The following is a 20038-nucleotide window of genomic DNA, read 5'->3' as shown; positions in this document are numbered from 1 at the left end:
TGATAGGAGCTGTCTCATGTGGAAAATGGAAGCTCAAACATTGCTTGATGCGTGAGAACCAATGAGGTTTGTCAAGCATGCATGATTGTGCTTCGGTTGATGAGCTTTATGTTTGTGTTGATGTTTATATGTGAATAAAAGCCTAAATTAAATCAAGTCTTTATAAGTCTTTATTAATTGATAATCTGATCCTGTAAACATAATTTGTGTCAAAAGGAATAGAAGTTGTTGGTGTTTTAGTGCCACTTGTGTTAATTTCAGCTGGAAACTGCAGTGAATTGTATGCATAATTACGTTTTTGGACCTACAAAAATGTGGGTAGATGAGAGCCTATATTCAAAATAATTTAATCAAAACGAAACAAAAAATGAAAGAACAAAAGACATTGGCATTTTTTGTAATGTGACCCAATGTAAAGCCTACCAGAACAAAGAGTTCAGAACATAGTGTCCACTGCCTTTACTTCAATTTGATGGCCCAAGATAAGAGCCTTCTAGAACATGGAGAAGATACAAGCGTAGGTCCCGAGGGGCTCTGCATCTTCAGGGGTTAAAACACCAGGCTAAATGATAGATGCTCCTCAGCCCTGTATGCTCTCAACATCCACTCATGCCAGCTTAATCCTTTCACTCCTGTCTCTATACAGTATTTCACTTCTCCTCTCCCTGCAGACCTAATGTAGCCTCACACAACTCTGGTAGAGGACACACTCCACTGCCCATTCACACAGATGGACCGTCCCACCAGAGCGCACAAACCTTGCACATAGAAGCCTTCTCTTCTACAGTCTCATACAGTACACTTCTAGAGTTGCATCCATGAGATTCTTACTCTCTCCCTGAAATGAAATCGTCAAATTAAATAAAATTTTGTTTGTTTGTTTGTTTGTTTTTTCTTCCTAACATGCATGGACATGCTTTTTAAATTATGTTAAAAAGCAGCTGGTGTATTGTATCGGTTAATGTTCAAGGCTGCTTACCAGAAGGTTGTTGGTTTCATCTCCAAAGCAATGATCTATTGGGCTCTTGTGCAAGACACTACAAATGAATTGTCCTATACTAAGTTCATGGTGACACCAGCCCAGATCATGTAGCAATAAATAAAGATTCTATTCTATTTTTGCTGTGGTTTCACTGAGACAGTGAGAGATTATATTTGGAATTTGCAGTTCTGACCAAAAACTGCACAACTAATCTGACCATTAAAAAATACTTTTGTTTGTTATAGTTGTAAGAAAATGGTGATTTTTTCATGAATTGTGTGTTCGCAATTGAGAAAAATTTTAATATTTAATGATTCGACTCTCCACACATGAAGCAAGAGAACACAGAGACAGAAAAGAAAAAGCACAGAGGAACTATTTTTTGTAAACTTGAACTTTAATTTTCCTCAATTTCATTAGCATCTTTTCAGCTGGAATATTTTATTTTTATCCAGATCTTCAGAGCTCACTGTTTTTTTTGCAACAACAACACTGATATTATAAAAATGTTCATATCTAAAAAAAAAAAAAAAACATTTTTTATCAACAACTTTACCAAACGTTGAGTCACGGAAGTCATTCATTTCTTCTAAAGAGTTCATGATTTCATCACTTGTGACTCAATATCTGAAATCTCAAAAAGAGCTTCTTCATCCCTTCATCCCTTCTTCTGCAGCACAATTTTCCTCACATTCTGAATGTCATATTTTACACTATTTTCTCCACTACTAATGTCATTTTCCACATTTTTCCACTGTTATTTCATTATTCAAAACCACACTATCCTTAATCTGTTCATTTTGTAATGAACCCTGTGTTTGATCATTTAACTGAAAGGTGCTTTTGATAGTAATAATAAAAATGATGTATGTATGTATGTATGTGTTTATGTGTCACTACAATAAATGAGATTTCCATCAATACAATTACAGCTTGAGAAAAGCACACACACACACACACACACACACACACAGTTCTTTCTATGAGGATTTAGTACATACATTTATTCTGTTATTTAAGAAGTTCAGCTGTATTAATGTAATGAAGAGAAAATGAGTAACTCTGTATCATCTCACTGTACTGATTTATCATGAAGCTCAAAGAATTCTGGGTAAAATCTCTCTACAATCTGTTCTGAAACATCAACATAGTTTCACTGATGATCCTGAACTAACCCAAAACCCAGGATAGAGCGGCTGAGTGAATGTGGTCTGGACTGTGTGGATGAGGCTCATTGTGTCAGAGACGCTGTAGAAGGACAGAGTTCCTGCACTGTGATCCACATACACTCCTATTCTAGAGCTAATGGACTTTACAGGGAGAACAGTCTCTATTCTATTGTGTCTGAATGATAATCTGGAGGAATAGCAGTCCAAACTCCAAGACTGATGATTATATCCAAACACACACTCATAAGCCCGTCCCTTCCTGCTAATGCTCTTATATGACATTGATATACCCACACTATGCCCACTCCACTCAATCTCCCAGTAACAGCGTCCACACACACTCTCTCTACACAACACCTCACGATAATAATCAAATCTGTCTGGATGATCAGGATACAGCTGGACTGTGCCAGTGTTATTAATCACTCTGTTCCTCTCAGACAGACAGAGGTTTTCATTCACTGTGTTCAGATCCAGAGTGAGCTGATGGGAATCTAAAGAAGAGAAACACATCAGAATCAGGAATTATAAATCTGATCTTTTAATGTATCTGAACTCTTCATGACTCAATGTTCAGTGTATCATCAGTGTCTCAGTAAAGCTGACCAGATATCCTGTGCTAATCATCATTTACATGATCAATTATCAATTATATTTCTTTCGCCTTCTACAGGAAGAACATGAACACATTCGGTGAGTTTTTCTGCTTGTTTTCGCAGTGACTTACACTGTAGGAAGTCGTTCCTGGTCTTGGGATTCACGTTGATGAAAGTAACTGGAAATCAACAGACATGAACAGTGTGAAGAGAAATGACAAGATAAAATAAATTCATTTCTAAGACATTTCTAATATAATGCACTATGATATTAGATGATAAAGAATCATTTCTGAGAGCAGATGAATCTCCAGTGGCCTCATTTATAAAACACACATTGGATTGTGCCCTTACAAGGATAGTAAAACCTGAGATCACCTACAGTACATTGTGGTGACCAGCCAGCAGTCCTCATGGGGGAAATGGATTAATAAACATACTAAATGTAAAATGTAAAAAGTAAAATGAAAATGTGAAAATGCCGAAAGTTCCCTTTCAGTCAGTCACGTTCAACGTACGTCAGTAGTGACCGATGAATTGGGGTATCGCCAGAGAGCCCTATGAGCTTCGAGTGAAACTAAAACAAGCCAATGGAATTGGCGTACGATATTTGCATAATGCGCACTGCCCCCGCCAGATGGTATAAATAGGGAAGCAGATGCAATCGCACTCTGTCTTTCGCTTCAGAGCCAACCTGTGTGTTCCTGCTATTAGTCTGAGAGTGACTTCTCAAGCCTTTGAAGAGCTTTTCTTCTACAGTGCTAGCGTTAAGGCACCGTACAGCGAGGCCGCGAGCTTTCCCAGAGTGAGCTTCTCGAGCTGTTATACAGCTCTCAACTGCTGTTTTCACAGCATTATTTGCCCCGTTTGGTTTGCGATTTGGGCCGGTTCATCTGTGCGTGTGACTCAGGGAGTGGTGTACCTGCAGTCACATCGCGGCTGTTCCCTGTGTGCTTCAGCACAAAGAACAAGAGCTGTCTCTTTCCCTCTTCTAAAAGTGCTTCACAGACGGACAGCGCGTCTTTTTCAAGACGTCATTCCGTCTGTGCGTTTCTGGAGGCGGTCGTTTCCTATCCTCACTGACGGCCACAATCACTTTCTCTCATGTCTGCTTAGCGTGCTGAGACTGTGTTTGTGGGTGGTTCATGTTCTCTCATGAGAGAACATGTTCCACGCGTTGTTCGTCTTGCCTTTCTCGTAAGGGCTTGAGCGCTCAGCGCGCCGTGTACCATCGAGCTGCCATGGCAACCCAGCACATTGTTCGACACTCTAGATGCGTGATCGAGACTAGAGTGCCTCAAATGAGGTGGAGTCCCCTCACCTATTTTCTTTTTCTGAATCAGAAAAGTGCTACTTTGGTGAATAAGCCAGGGTGACCAGAGGATCACAGTGGGGCATTACCCGCCGAGCCTATCTCCGTGGGCCCCCCACTCCTCTAGCACATCGCAAACATGCTGTGACTGTGTTCGTGGGTGGTTTATGTTTAGTAACAACATGGCCACGTCGGTGCTCAGTGCGCCGTGTGTCGTCCAGTTAGACAGCCACGTTCACTGTCCCACATGACTGGTAGCTTCTGGGTGGATTGCGGGTCCTTCTCATGGGGAACCTAGCATTTCAGTCAGGGCTCCAGCAGAGGATCAGATGTCGACTGCTACATTGGAGAGAGGGTTGTTGGGCTCTGGAAATGAAGATGAGGCTGAGCGTCCCACGGTTGTGATGTGTGCTCATGCTGAATCAGATTCAGAGTTGACGACCATGCTTTCCCGGGCCCCTGGGAGCATAGTGTGACACGTACTCACCTTGCCCCATCCCCTGTCTTAGCCCGGATGTGCATGAAAAACTTGGCAGTGTGGAAGCCTTTTGGTGCCAAATATGGAATGCCAAAAGGGCCATAATCTGCATTAAAAGTTTTTTCTCTCTCACTACCCTCTGTGGTGGGGTGGCAGTGCTACAGCCACACCACCTCTGCCCTGCATGTGTCTTGGCCCCTGGCAAGTCTGTGGAAGGCCAAAGCACTCATTGCATATGGGTAGTTCTAAGTCGGGGTTGAGCTACGCATGATGCAAGTCATAGCGCAGGCCCCTGGCCAGACGATGTCCACCATGGTGGTCCAGAAACACCCCTGGCTAGCCTTGCAGAGGTGTGAGTTGTCGTCAAAGTGCACTTTCTCGATGCTCTCATCTCACAAGCTGGCCTAAAACCCAGCCAACTCAGTCCGCAGCCAAGCCAGTTGGTTAGCGAGAAGCGATCCTGAAATGGGCATCCTGGATCAGAGGTAGACAGTTCTTCGGGAGACGATGCCCGCATCGCTCCCTCCCCCGGAGGAGGGCCGGGTGGAGAATTTTTGGTTCCGTTCTGTTCCGCCGCTGGCTATCTGGAGTCCAGCGGTACCAAAGAATTAGAACTATTTCCCAATCCTCCAGGTTTTAGGAGGGCGCGGCTGGCAGTGTGCGTCGCTATGCCATGCCATCCTCAGCCCCCTCTCACCTTGCCAGCAGGTGGCAGTGTGAATGTCGAGGCCGCCCCTTCGGTGCCGTCTCCCATACACCCTGTCATATGTCAGAGTCCAACCCCACTTCGGGCCGCTATGCCGTCCGAGTCGGGCCCCCAACACTCTGCCTCGCTGCCCCACGGCAGGTACGTCTGTGGTGCTGTTGGTCCCGCTGGCTCGGAGTCTGGAGGCCTGGTTAGCGCTTCCCAGCCCGTCCCGCTGGCTCATTCATACTATCAGACTCGGCTATGCAATTCAGTTCGCCCGGCGCCCCCCGGTGTTCAGGCATGTCCATTACGCTCGCGTGTCCCTGGACAGTGCTCCTGTTCTCCGGGCGGAGATTGCTGTCCTCCTGGCGAAGGATGCAATCGAGCCGGTCCCTCCAGCCGATATGAAGTTAGGGTTCTACAGCCCCTACTTCATTGTACCCAAGAAAGGCAGTGGGTTACGGCCAATCCTGAATCTGCGTGTCCTGAATCGGTCCCTTCTCAGGCTGCCGTTCGAGATGCTTACACAGAAATGCATGTTTGAATGCATCCGTCCTCAGGATTGGTTCGCAGCGATTGACCTGAAGGACGTGTACTTTCATGTCTCGATTCTGCCTCGACACAGACCCTTCCTACGGTTTGCGTTCAAGGGTCGGGCATATCAGTACAAAGTCCTACCCTTCGGGCTGGCCCTGTCGCCCCGCGTCTTTATGAAGGTTGTGGAGGCGGCCATTGTTCCGCTCAAGGAACAGGGCGTTCGCATTCTCAACTACCTTGACGACTGGCTCATTCTGGCCAGCTCGCGGGAGTAGTTGTGTGAACATGGTGTTAGCTCACTTCAGCCGGTTGGGTCTTCGGGTCAACTGGGACAAGAGCAGTTGGATCTCTTATCTATCCGGGCAGAGGATCTCTTATCTCGGTATGGAACTGGACTCAGTCGCCCAGACAGCGCGCCTCACAGAGGAGCGTGTCCAGTCAGTGTTGAACTGCCTGAGTACGCTCAAGCGCAGGACAGCGGCCCCACTGAAACTTTTTCAGAGGCTCCTGGGGCATATGGCAGCCGCAGTCATGCTGCTCAGATTGCTTCATATGAGGCCGCTTCAGCACTGGCTCCACGGCCGGGTCCCGAGATGGGCGTGGCAGCGCGGTACGTTCTGTGTCCCCGTGACACCGAACTGCCGTCGCACCCTCACTCAGTGGTCGGACCCTTCATTCCTGCGGGCAGGAGTTCCCCTCGAACAAGTGTCCAGGCATGCTGTGGTATACACAGATGCTTCTGCCACCGGGTGGGGAGCCACGTACAACGGGCATGCAGTATCAGGTCTGTGGACGGGGCCTCAACTGCATTGGCATATCAATTGCCTCGAGTTGCTAGCAGTACATCTTGCACTGGGCTGCTTCAAGGAGCTGTTGACAGACAAACACATACTGGTCCGCTCGGACAGCACTGCGGCCGTTGCGTTCATCAACCATCAGGGTGGTCTACGCTCCCGTCGCATGTTGCAACTCGCCCACCATCTCTTGCTATGGAGTCAGAAGCATCTGAGGTCGCTTCATGCCATTCACATCCCAGGGTCAATATCACTATAAAGTGCCTTTTGGTGTTCTCATCAGAATCGCTCAGTCATCATGAATATAATGCAAAATAATGAAATTATGAGGTTTTATTATAAATGGCCAAACATTTACACACATACAAGTACAATGATAAGTCTCTTGAAATGTGTTTTTCTCATTTTATACTATTTTCTTTGATTGGATGTATACGATTTTGTCATGTCCCAGACATTGCTCAGCTAACTTCAGTGAGTGTAAAAACTGACTAAATGACAAAAAATTCAAAAACTTTTTGAATGTTCTTATTGTCCTCAAAAAATTATTTGATAAAACAAGTCATTTTGATCATTTATATTCTATTTTTATAATAATATTAAGCACTTTGCATGTGTCCCTGAAATTGCTGTCCACCCTGTCATTTTGGGGTAAACGCCCCTTAAATAACTGATGTAGTCAGTGACATCCCCACCACCATTTGGTCTTTCTTTAAAAAATAACACATTGAAATTAACGCATTTAGTGCACCCTGCCCCGGCCAAGACCTGTAAGCCAGCTTACATGGCATGCAGTTTCATAGTGATGGAAGATGATGTAAGACAAAGACTCACTGTGTGATGCAGCCTGTTAGAATATAGTTAGAATGTGCCTAAAATTCAAGATATGAGGATAAAAAATGCCCCAACTGGGTTTTTGTCTTATATTTATATCATATAATATAGTTAAGCAATCACACAAGAAAAAGTACTGTTTTCCTGAATATCTGCTCGAAGTCACAGTTTTAAACAAATCAAGTGAGCAGTTTTAGTTTAATACTTAGAATATCATATATTGTTTAAGGGTTTCTTCTTGTTCCTGTTGTTTCTCTGATATTCCCGTTTAATTCACCCATTAAAGTCTTTGTCCACCCTGTCATCTTGTTGTCCACCCTGTCATCCTGTCGTCCACCCTGTCATCTTCATCTTTTATGAAGATTAGCAAATTATTTTAACAAGTTAGCAAAACCTTTTGTGTGATTTCTTTATGAAGAAAATAGGTCCAGTTAATATTGCTTGAAAGTTTGACCAGATATCTTTGTTGTTAGATGTTATTTAGAAAAGAAAGTGCAACTATCGCATATTTTTTGTAATGTCTTGTTTTGGGTGATGTTCTTGTTTATGATTTTATGTCTTTTATTTTGTAGTTTGGTTTATGTTGCTTGTTTGTGTCATGCTTCCCTTGCTCCTCATGTTCTCCCTTAGTCTATGTGTCATGTTCTCATTGGTTATTTACGGTCATGTGGTTTTCAGTTCTGTTCTGTCATTGGTTTCCTTGTTCCTTGTGTCACTTGCTCATTGGTTGCCATAGTCATGTGTTCACTTAGTTCTTGTATTTAAAGCCACTGTCTTCCTCATGTTACTTTGTCGTGTATTGTTATTGTAACCCTGCTGTAGATGAGTCTTATAGTCAAGTCAAGTCTGCTCATGTTCAAGTCTGCTCTTTGCCAAGTCTGCTCATCATCAAGTCTGTTCATGTCAAGTGGTGCTTTGTTTGTTTGTTCACTTTGTTACAATAAACTGCACTTGGGTTCATCAAGCTCGCCTTCAGAGGACCGATCGTTACAATTTTATAGGGAAACAAATATTTTTCATTATTATCAAAAGACATTATTATAAGCAAAATAGCATTGTTAGTGAGCAAGACCAGTGTAACAGTTCGGAATTTGACTTCTCGCTTACTGGCTGGCTTGATTTCATTCATTGAATACATCGGCTTGCGATTGACTAATTTACGTTACTCAATTCAAATAAAGTTTGCTAGCCCAGGGAACAAAGAGATACAAATTAATTTATGGCTAACAATATTTCCAAAACTAATGATGCATGCCTCATACTTTATCCCAGCACCTTTTTCAGTTTGAGTGTCACTAGGCTCATCAAAGTCACCGCTGCACACTTTAGCTTAGCTAACGTTAGTTCTGTGGCATTCCTGCCATTTTATAACATCGCAAACCCTACATATCTAGATTTTTTGTTGTTTTTTGTTAAAATGATGGATCTGTGTCTCTGATGTGAAGTCTTGTGTGTGTGTGTGTTTTTTTTTGTTTTTTTTCCTGTGTTATTGGGAGCATTAGAATTGAGACTCTGTATTAAATATTACCATGTAATCAAAAGCATCTGTTTTCATACGAGTAACGTTAATGTTCAAATAAAATCTTTTTCACATTGTGGCATTTATATCTCTTGCTATAGTGTGTCAGTCAGAAATATCAGTTTACATTTCTAAACATTAATTTTTTCCATTAATTGTAATAATCCAGTGAAATTTTTGTATGCACAAGGAGTCTGACAACAGCTGCTATGATCTGATCTCACCATCATCGAGTCTGTCTGTGATTACATGAAGAAACAGAAAGAACAGAGACAGACTAAATCCAGAAGAACTGCAGCAACATCTCCAAGATGCTTAAAGAAACCGACCTGCAAAGCTACAGTATTGTGAAAATTTTTAGGCACGTGTGTAAAAATGCTGTTAAGTCAGGACACTTTCATAAATAATGTCATAAATAGATTTTATTTATCAATTAACTTCTATTAACTAAATAAAATCAATATTTGGTATGATCACCCTTTGCGTTTAAAACAGCTTTTGTCCAGGTACACTTGGGCATCATTTTTCAGGTAGCTTTGCAGGCAGGTTTCTTCAAGTGTCGTGGAGACGTTGCTGCAGTTCTTCTGGATTTAGTCTGTCTTAGTTCTTTCTGTTTCTTCATGTAATCACAGACAGATTCGATGATGGTGAGATCAGATCATACCGGCTGTTGTCAGACACCTTGTGCATACAAAAATCTCAATGGGTTATTACAATTAATGGCAAAATGAATATTTTTGTAAATGTAAATTTCCCATTGACACACAACAGCAAAAGATTGTGAAGGTTGTGAAAATACTAACATGTCTAAGACTTTTGCACAGTGTGTGTGTGTGTGTGTGTGTATATATATATATATATATATATATATATAATTTTAATTTTTTTTTTTTTTTTTTCCTGGCTTTCCACAGATTGGCACAACTGGATTGACACCGTTAGCCATCAGATACTTTTGTCCACGCTCTCATCGCTGGGTATCACAGGAACTGTACATTGCTGGTGTGAATCTCACAGGTAGGTCTTTCAAGCACTAGTTACAGGGGTACCTGAAGGGTCAGTGCTGGGACTCCTCCCTTCTCCATATATTCATATACAATACCGGTCAAAAGTTACACAGTGACACTTTACTGTTTTTAACTCTTATGCTGATCAAGGCTGCATTTATTTCAATAAATGCTGTTATTTAACTTCTTATTCACCAAAGAATCCTGAAAAAAAAGTACCATGGGTTATAAAAAATATTAAGCAGCACAACTGTTTCCAACATTGCTAATAAATCATATTAGAATGATTTCTGAAGGATCATGTGACACTGAAGACTGGAGTAGTGATGCAGAAAATTCAGCTTTGCATCACAGAAATAAATTATATTTTAAAGCATATCAAAATAAAAATATTAAATTGTTATATTTAATAATTAAATATTAATAATGTTTCACATTATTACTGTTTTTTTTTTTTCTGTATGTAGGCTTGATGAGCATAAGAGACCTCTTTAAAAAACATTAAAAATAGTAACATGTCCAAACTTTTGACCAGTATTGTATTCTATCATAAAGGTACATGTATTCTCCTACCATTGCTATGCTGATGACACACAGCTTTACTTTTCATTTCAGGCTGATGATCTGACAGTAGCTACACAGATCTTGGACTGCCTGGTGGACATCTCGGCATGGATACAAGAACATCACCTGCAACTCAATCTGGCAAAGACAGAAGTTTTCGTCTTTCCAGCCACTCCTACGATTCAGCATAATTTCATCAACTGTAATTCCATCCTGATCCACCAAAAATCTTGTGGTAATCTTTGATGACAGCTAACGTTCAGAGACCACATTATAAAGACAGCTTGGTCATTTAAGTTTGCACTGCACTATACCAGGAAGATCAGGCCCTTCCTAACGGAGCATCCAATACAACTTATCATCCAGGCCCTTGTCATTTCTAGACTGGACTACTGCAACACTCTTCGAACATGTGCAATCTCTCTAACCCTAACTGGACAGCTGAATCCCTGACAATATTCAAGAAATAACTGAAAACTCATCTCTTCCATGAACACTTAATGGCATCCTGCTGACACTATGCTTTCACTATTAAATCCCTCTCTGTTCTAGTTTGTACTATTCTGAACAATGTTTGAATCTTTGTATTTTTTTAGCACTTCTCGTGTTTTTGCCTCCTTAAGATGAATTGTTTGTATTCCTTATTTTTAAGTTGCTATGGATAAAAACGTTGGCTAATTGGTTTATTTTTCATATTGACCACTTTGACAGCTAGTGCATATTTCCATTGTTTTTAATATTGTGGTTGTTTTACAGTAAATAACTGTTTTATACCTGTTTTTATGACTTTTAAATAAAGACATCTAACCCAAGTTGTGTCCAACTAAATGTTTTAGTTTGAGTTGGACAAACATAAAAAAATTTTTTTTTTATAAATGAATCAATTTCATTTAAACTGTATTTGATAAAATGCCCTCAATTAAATTGAGTTCATCCAATGAGGTTTTTTTTTTTTTTTATTTTGAGTGTGTGTGTGTGTGCATGTGTGTGTTTGTGTTCAAATGGACCTTTAATAAATCGCAGGATCTTTTCAGAAACTGTTGTACGTTCACATTTAGGATCTTTCTACACATGTTTGTATAATCAAGGCACAGGACTTTACCTCTGTCAGAGATCTTCTTGATCTCCTCTTTGCACAAATCCTCCAGTTTTTCTCTCAGCTGACGGACAGATTCTCTCATGCCATCAAAAGAGAAGAAAGAACTGAAGGGTTCGTCGGGTTCGTCTGTAGATTCAGGAGGTGCTGAGAGAGACTGGAAACTCTACAGAAAACAGAAATCAAAACTCATCAGCTCCACACTTCAGCCAATAACCTGCTCTAGATCAGATCTGTGCAGCTCTTGTTGATCTTCAGTAACTCACCTCAATCCAACACTTTCACACAATCAGATACTTTCTTCTCATATTCATTATTTAATACTACAAACTCTAGTATTTGAAGCCGGCATTCTGACGTAGAACACTGTGTTTACTATGTCAAAAGCGTAGGAGACTGACATGTAAGAGAAGAATTTGTTGAATAAAGTCGTATATTTTTTGTTTGTTTTTTGCACACAAGAAGTATTCTCATTGCTTCGTAACATTAAGGTTGAACCACTGTAGTCACATGGACTATTTTAACAATGTTATTACTACCTTTCTAGGCCTTGAAAGTGGTAGTTGTGTTGCAGTCTATTGGAGGCCAGAAAGCTCTCGGATTTCATCAAAAATATCTTAATTTGTGTGAATGAAGGTCTTATGGGTTTGGAACAACGTGAGGGTGAGTAGTTAATGACTGAATTTTCATTTTTGTGTAAACTAACCTTTTAATTATTTTTCAAATTATAATTAAAATAAGTCTTTTAATTAAATGAATGTATTATAGTTTACATTTACATTTTTTTTTTTCAGTTTAATGCATTAAAATACGCTATTTAACGCAGCATCCATTTTTTCGTCATAATTTGGCTAGCATTACATTATATGATCATGCTCTTATTCACACAAATGTATTTAAACCATTCAAGCACGACAAGTCAGCTGTCTGTGACTCACATGACACATGTGCACAGAAAGACGCGTCAGTATCGAGTTCTCTTTCGCGCTTGAACAAACAATAACACACAGAATTATGCCAAAATGCCGTTTTGTCGAGTGTCCTCATAAAAAGCAGTCTTAAATGAACTGTTGTGAGAAAATGAGATGTGTGTCAGATCCGTGTCATGTTTGGCAGCGGCAGATCTTAAAGTCACAGCAGCCTAATAAACCAGTTGCTGTGATGTCTGTCATTAATGTTAATCAAAGAACAAAATTTAATTTAATAAGGGTTAATCTACTGTATATTTAATATATAATTTATTCTGGGAATATTCTTTTTTTTTAACTTATACTTTCTAAGATTTTAAGTAATTGAGTGCACATTCAGTACAATTAAGCACACTTCTTTTTCACAAGGGACTATGTGTGAACTTTCTAGGAAATAGTTTGGATAGTAAAACATCTGCTAAGATCATAAATGTCTGTGTAACAGGTTGAGCAGATCAATGGAGTCACATTGTAGGATTGAGAAGATTTCCAGAGGAAAAGCAGATCAAAGTCTACAAGTAGATTGACCATTATTTGTAACTTTTGTAGGAACTGAGTACGAGCCAGACAAAAAAAAAAAAAATCCTCCATATGATTCATTCAAACATAACTCCATACAAAACTCATCTCAACACTCCAGATTCCAAAACAACAAACTTAAGCAATTTGTAAAAGACCACATGGTTGAAAAGACAATGCAACTTGAGCTGCAAGAAGATAACGTCAAAGTCTTTTGATCTCCTGAGACAGAGAGAAGATGCAGGCGTGACCTCTGAATGACACTAACTTGAAATCCACAGAAAAAATCACAAGGACTGTTTATACAAATAAACTACATCAAATTGTTCCAAAACAATTCTAAACGGACTTGTTATCAAACATCTTTCAACTGCATAATTCTATTTCATGTCTACATATTATACATGTGACCAGTCATGCTTAGAACTATTGAAGGTTTGATTGAAAGTGTGCCTTGTCTGGTATGAATGCAAATCTCTATTTACAATTCAAATTTTGGCTTGAATGAAATCTGTGTAAAATGTATCGTATTCTTTTTATAGAAATCATGTCTAAACTGTACTCTCTGTATTCTCTGCTGAGAGCTGGAATTTAAGAGACCATGAGATAACATTTAGTTTATGATCAGGGGAGGAGAAAAGCAACCTCTGAAACAAAGATGATACCTAATTGGTCAGAAGTCCTTAAAGAGGTGGGACAAGTTTAAATAGTCAGATCAGAATGACAAAGAGCAGTTGGATCAGTAGAATAAGTTGAGACAAAGAAAAAAGACAATGACGAGCAGACGATGAAGAGCAGACAAGCAGTTTCATTCAAGCCATCCAACTTACTCTCGTCTCACTCACTTTCCCTTATTTTATTTAGTTTTCTTTCCTTTCCGTTGAGAGTCTCGTGTTCAAGTTAAGTTTTGCTGCAAAGTTTAATCAACAATGCTATGGTCTTTGGCCGCCTCAAAACTTCTAACTTCAGCCACGAGGGAGACTCCATTCATCTGCCAGCACACCAGAATGTGACTGGCTTCCCACAACATCAATCCGGACCCGAAAAGACCTTCAGCAATGAACCTGGGAAACACCTTTCTCCAAGCCAGAGATGATGACAAAGGGAATCCCCATTTAAAGACACAAACGACAAATGCAAGTAACTTCAGATTCTAGCTGAACTGGTGCAGTGATATAAAGTCTAATAACACACCTAAGCAGCGACAAAAGGGATAAATTAATGATTGATGGTTCATTCAGATCAGGTCTTATGAAATGCAAATATTGCTAGAAACTTTCATCATTTCACTCTCTTAATGTCAGCCTAATGTCGTAGCCTAATGGTTAGCGAATCCGACGGGTAACCCAAAGGTTGCTGGTTCGATTCCAGCACCGACAGGAGGTGCACTAGAGCAAGACACCTAACCCCTAATCGCTCCCAAAGTGCCACAGCATAATGGCTGCCCACTGGTCCGGGTGTTTGTGGTGTGTGGTCCACGGTTTGCAGTGAGTAGTGAACACACACACACACTGCAAACCTAATGTGTGTTTTGTGTCTATTTGCCTTTTGTGTCTATTTGCCTCGTCATGACGACTCGCTTGTTGTATTCCTCACTTGTAAGTCGCTTTGGATAAAAGCGTCTGCCAAATGAGTAAATGTAAATGTAAATGTTAAAACTCATTCTTTCCTCACTTCCTTTCTTTCTGCAACTCATGTGAATGTGTGTGTGTGTGTGTGTGTGTGTGTTTGTGCTAGATATTAGTTTATGTGTTAGAATAATCAATAAAGTCTTATTTATAATTTTAAAGAGAAGTGTCTTGTCTTATGTGCTTACAAATTTAATGTCTTAAACTGCCAATCTATGTTACCTTGCTAATAAATAGTGTTTTCACGATAGTTGGATATTCATATCCGCTACAGAGCTTATTATACGGCCCGTGCAAATGAACGCTGGACAATTCAGTTGCTCGGTCGTAAAATAAGTGACTCTTTTAAAATTCCCTATAAATTAATTACTAATTTCATTTGAGTGATTTTTTTTGACTGGTTAGTGGCTCTGAAACTTCACAAGGACCATTAAGGCTTGATCCCAAGACCAGGTTTTGATTAGGTTTTGAGATCACCTGACCCAATTTTGGTAACAATAATTGAAAATATTGTAGTAGAAATAAAAGATTTAATTAAAAAGTTGATGATAAATCTAGTTGGGTGGAAATTGACACCATCCAGTTCACTGATTTCATCAAGACAGAAGAAATCAAAAGGAAAAATTAGTTAATTGTGTTTGCCACCTAAATATTTATTCTGGAAAAAAGAGCTCAAACACAAAACACAACACTGGACTGAATCTGACTGAATTCCTGACAACATCTCAGTCAACGGCTCGTTCTGCTCTCATGAAATGTTTCTCTTGCTCAAGTCCACTATGATCCTGTTCTTCTAGATCTCTGTTACCTGCAGGAAATGGATGTGATCATGTGTGTGTGAAAGCTGCTCCAGCTCAGCGTCTCTCCTCCTCAGATCATTGATCTCCTGCTCCAGTCGCTCCAGTCGTCCTTCAGCTCGACTCACTGCAGCCTTTTCCTGATCTCTGATCCGCTGTGTGACCTCAGAGCGGCTTCTCTCAATGGAGCAGGATGAGCTCAGTAAAGATCCTCTCACTGTCCTCCACTGCTGTCTGTGCAGAGCGCTGTTAGGACACACATCACAATCACACAGTGGCTTCAGAGGGACTGACAGAGTCCAAACTGAGATCTCTCAAACTCCTCTTCTTCTCCAGACTCACCTTATGAGACTCCACAGCCTCTCTCAGCTGCTGAAGATCTTTCTGTCTCTGCTGGATTCTCTGATGGATTTTTATCTGCATCTCCTTCAGCTGTTTCTGGAGGACAAACCAATAACAGGAAATGACACATAGAACTGTTATCACTAATGAATCCAGAATTGGTGGAGGGTTAAAGATCTAGCATGATAAGTTTATACTGTAAATTCAAACTACAGATTCATAGTTTCCTGAAATGAGATTATGAATGCATATGAAACTGAAATGTCAGCAATATTTCATCAGTATCTAGTTTTATATGAATACTTCACCCTAAAGTTTGAATTCTGTCATCATTTACTCTCCCTCATGTCGTTACAAACCTGTATGACTTTCTATCTATTGTGAGACACAGAAGATATTTTGAAGAATGTATCGGCTGTTTACAGAGGCCAAATAAAATATGGTGACACGTCAATAACACCAAACCTCATTGGTTCATATAATTAAGTGTAAGGCACATAATTGCATGTTAATTGCCATTAAATGAAAATGTATTATATTTTACATTTATATTATAAGCAATTAGCTGAACTTTTTTGACCCACTTAGAACTGAAATACATCTTCATATGTAATTTCATAATTCTATTGTCTTGAAGTATGTGTAAAAATAAATAGTGTACTGTCAAATGTACTGACAAGCATGCATGGTAAATTAATATATACTGTAAAAATTAAGTTGTACTGTAGTACATTTAATCTTTAGTAGCTATAAATATATTGAATAAAACACTACAGTTTTAATTATAATGAAGTACTTTACATGTGCTTTAATATGTCAGCACATCAAACTAAACTACACTTCTTTATCGCATGACAAAAGAGTTAAATTGAAATATGAAGTATTATTAAAATGTACTTTAAAGTAAAACTTAAGTAAAAAAAAAATAATAATTTGACATTATTACAAAGTGTACTTTATAAAGCGTACTTATGAAACATAGTCATGAAAGTGTCCCTCTTTAAGTGCACTTGGACTTTCATTTCATTAATATTTTATTATCTCTAAGTACAGTTTTTTTTCTTTTCTTTTCTTAAATATAGTTTTAATTTGAAGTACACTAAGAGTGCATGCCAATGCAATTAAGAGCACTTCTTTTTTTAGGGGCCAAGCACCGAAGGTACAAAGGAACCTATTGTAATCGTTAGTTTTCTTACTATTACTATTATTATTATTATTCCGCTCTTGAAGTCTATGGCATCCCATAGAACCGTATGCTAAAAAGCTGTGAAATTTGGCACACTGATAGAGGCCAGTCTCAACTGTGTCCATAGCAAATTTGGAGTCTCTAACTCAAATAACTGAGTTAGATAACTGTCCAAAGTTTCATTCATGTTTATGCTAATAACTTTTGAACTGTAAGGGCTAGAACCAAAATTTTTGTTTCTTTTTTCCTCTGATTCCTTGGCTCAAGCCGATTCGATTGCACCCTATGACGTCATGAAAATTTTCCCGCCATTTTGATTTTTCCGAAAAACCTACTTTTTCGAACTCATGCTAGGCCATTACTCCGATTTTCACGAAAATTGAACCAGAGCATCTTGAGACCATGCTCACCAAATCAGATTTGAGGCTATATCTCCACAACGCATTATCGTATTCAGACCAAACGTGGTACATTTCATCACAAGCATGACCAGAGGCAACATGCAGCGTTTCGGCATAGCACCACCTACTGGTCCGGAGATACGAAAAATGGCTATTTTTGCTTATAACTTCTGATGGGTTGGTCCAAAAATTTGGTCTCATTAGATTTAGATCATGACGAGTCGAATGATATCCAATTTTCCCATATCAGCCATTTTGGCCGTCGGCCATTTTGAATTTTGTGCTAAAATGCTGTATTTTATGAACGCATTAGCATATCGTTACGAAACTTGGTATGGGTCATCAGCACAAGGCCCTGAAGTAGCCTGAGAAGTTTCGGACCAGCGCCACCTAGTGGTAAAATCATATATTCAAATGCTTATAACTTTGGGTGTGGTCAACCCATTTTCACGGGAGTCATCTCCTTACACTCCTGAATCCCTACTGAGTCCAACGATACCAAACATGTTAGGTTTCAACTAATGGTTTTTTCGCCATGTTGAATTTTGCGAAAAATCTACCTTTTCGAACTAGTCCTAGATGATTTGTTTGATTTTCATGAAAATCAAATCAGATCATCTTCAGTCCATGCTGACAAAAAGCTATCAAAAGCTTTCTGGTAAACTCAAGCATTCTCAAATAACACGCAAATTAATTTAACATAGAGCACCCAAATTGGACTCAAGGCTGTATCTCTGCAATGCTTTATCATATTCAGACCAAACTTGGTACATGTCTTCCCAAGCATGACCAGAGACTACATGCTGAGTTTCGGTGCAGCGCCACCTACTGGTCTGGAGCTACAAAAAATGACTATTTTTGCTTATAGCTTCCGATAGGTTTGTCCAAAAATCATATGGTCTTTTTAGATTCAGGGCATCATACTGAGTCAAATGATATCCAATTTCCCCATATCGGCCATTTTGGCCAACAGCCATTTTGAATTTAGTTTGAAAATACTGTATTTTATGAACGCATTAGCGTATCGTTACAAAACTCGGTTTGGGTCATCAGCACAATGCCCTGAAGGAGCCTGAGAAGCTTTGGACCAGCGCCACCTAGTGGAGAATTTTTTGTTTTTTCATATGCTTATAACTTTTGATCTGGTTGACTTATTTTCATGGAAGTCATATCCTTAGCAAGTGTCATTGTCACCTCACTCTGACCATACCACATTAATTTGGTCACAGCACCACCTATTGGTCGAAAGTGATAAACCAGTAAATCTTTATTATTGACTGTATTTATAATTTTTCAGCTCTTTTGCCTAAAATGATCTTAATAGGTCTTTAATTGCTCACTGTTGCAGTTGGTCTGATGCTCACAGCCATGTTGGCTGGCTTGATGTGCCGCTTTTGTGCTTGGCCCCGTAATTGCTGCTTGCAGCTATATTTTAACCATTGGAGTTGTTTAGATTATTTTTATGCTTTTGTCTCCTTTTTAGAGCTTGAAACTTCAATGTATAGACTAAAATGGATGAGACATTCTTCAAAATATCATCTTTTACATTCCCCAGAAGAAAGTCAGTCAAAACAGTTTTGAGCGGCATGACGCTGAGTAAATGAAGACAGCAATTTCATTTCTGTGTGAACAATCTCTCTCAGTTCATACCTGTTTCTCTGTCCTCTGTGCTGCAGTTGATACAGTGTTGTGGTTTTTATGTTCATACTCCTTACACCGCACACAGATGCATTGTTGATCAGTGATACAGAACATGTCTAGCTCTTTATCATGTTTACGGCAAATCATGTCCTGCAGTCGTCCAGTGGCATCAATCACTTTGTGTGGCTTACGAGAGTGATATTCCTCATGACGGTCAAAATGAGTTTGACAGTAAGATTCCAGACACACCAGACAGGACTTGACAGCTTTGTATTTTCTTCCAGTACAGACGTCACACTGCACGTCTCCAGCTTCAGCGTAACAGTCAGCAGGAAGTTTAGTCTTCTTCAGTTTCTCCACCATTTCAGCCAGAATGGTGTTTTTACCTAAAGCAGGTCTTGGACTGAAGGTCTGTCTGCACTGAGGACAGCTGTAGACTCTCTTCTCATCCTCCTGATCCCAGCAGCCTGTAATACAGCTCTTACAGTAACTGTGTCCACAGGGAATGGCCACTGGATCCTTCAGGAGATCCAGACACACTGGACACATGAACTCATCCTGAGAAATCCTGGCTTCTGCCATTTTACTGCATGAATAGAGAGAGACACAAACACACAACAGCTCAACAATACTTTCAGTTTCTGTTTCCCTGAACTGAGGAGCTGAAATAGTTTCCTGCTTCTGTGTTGAGTGACGTGTGGAAAACAGGCGTGTCTGTAAAGCAGCTTCCTCATTCCTGGTCAAGGAGAGTCACTTTCCTGCTGTGTTTATGTGGCCTTTAAGTGGAGTCCAAAACATCGTAATTATGAGTTCAGAGCTCATAAATAACCGAGTTGTATTTACAAATAAGAAATGCATGTTTCTACATACTGTGTCAAAGTAATGTCCATATGTCAGAATGTACAGATAATACAGATCATGCAGTTAGCTAACATTATGTATGATTTTTCTGACCTTAAAGAGTGTGATGGATTGTAGGG

At 39.8% G+C, this 20038-nt stretch overlaps 1 pseudogene; it reads right to left on the bottom strand.

The window, feature by feature from the left end:
• Positions 1-1358: 1358 nt before the first annotated feature.
• On the bottom strand, positions 1359-19726 carry LOC127509275 (tripartite motif-containing protein 16-like; annotated as a pseudogene).
• Between the last annotated feature and the right edge of the window lie 312 nt (positions 19727-20038).

This window comes from Ctenopharyngodon idella, chromosome 3 (assembly GCF_019924925.1).
Source record: "Ctenopharyngodon idella isolate HZGC_01 chromosome 3, HZGC01, whole genome shotgun sequence".
NCBI lineage: Eukaryota > Metazoa > Chordata > Actinopteri > Cypriniformes > Xenocyprididae > Ctenopharyngodon > Ctenopharyngodon idella.
This window is presented reverse-complemented; position numbering and strand designations above follow the sequence as displayed.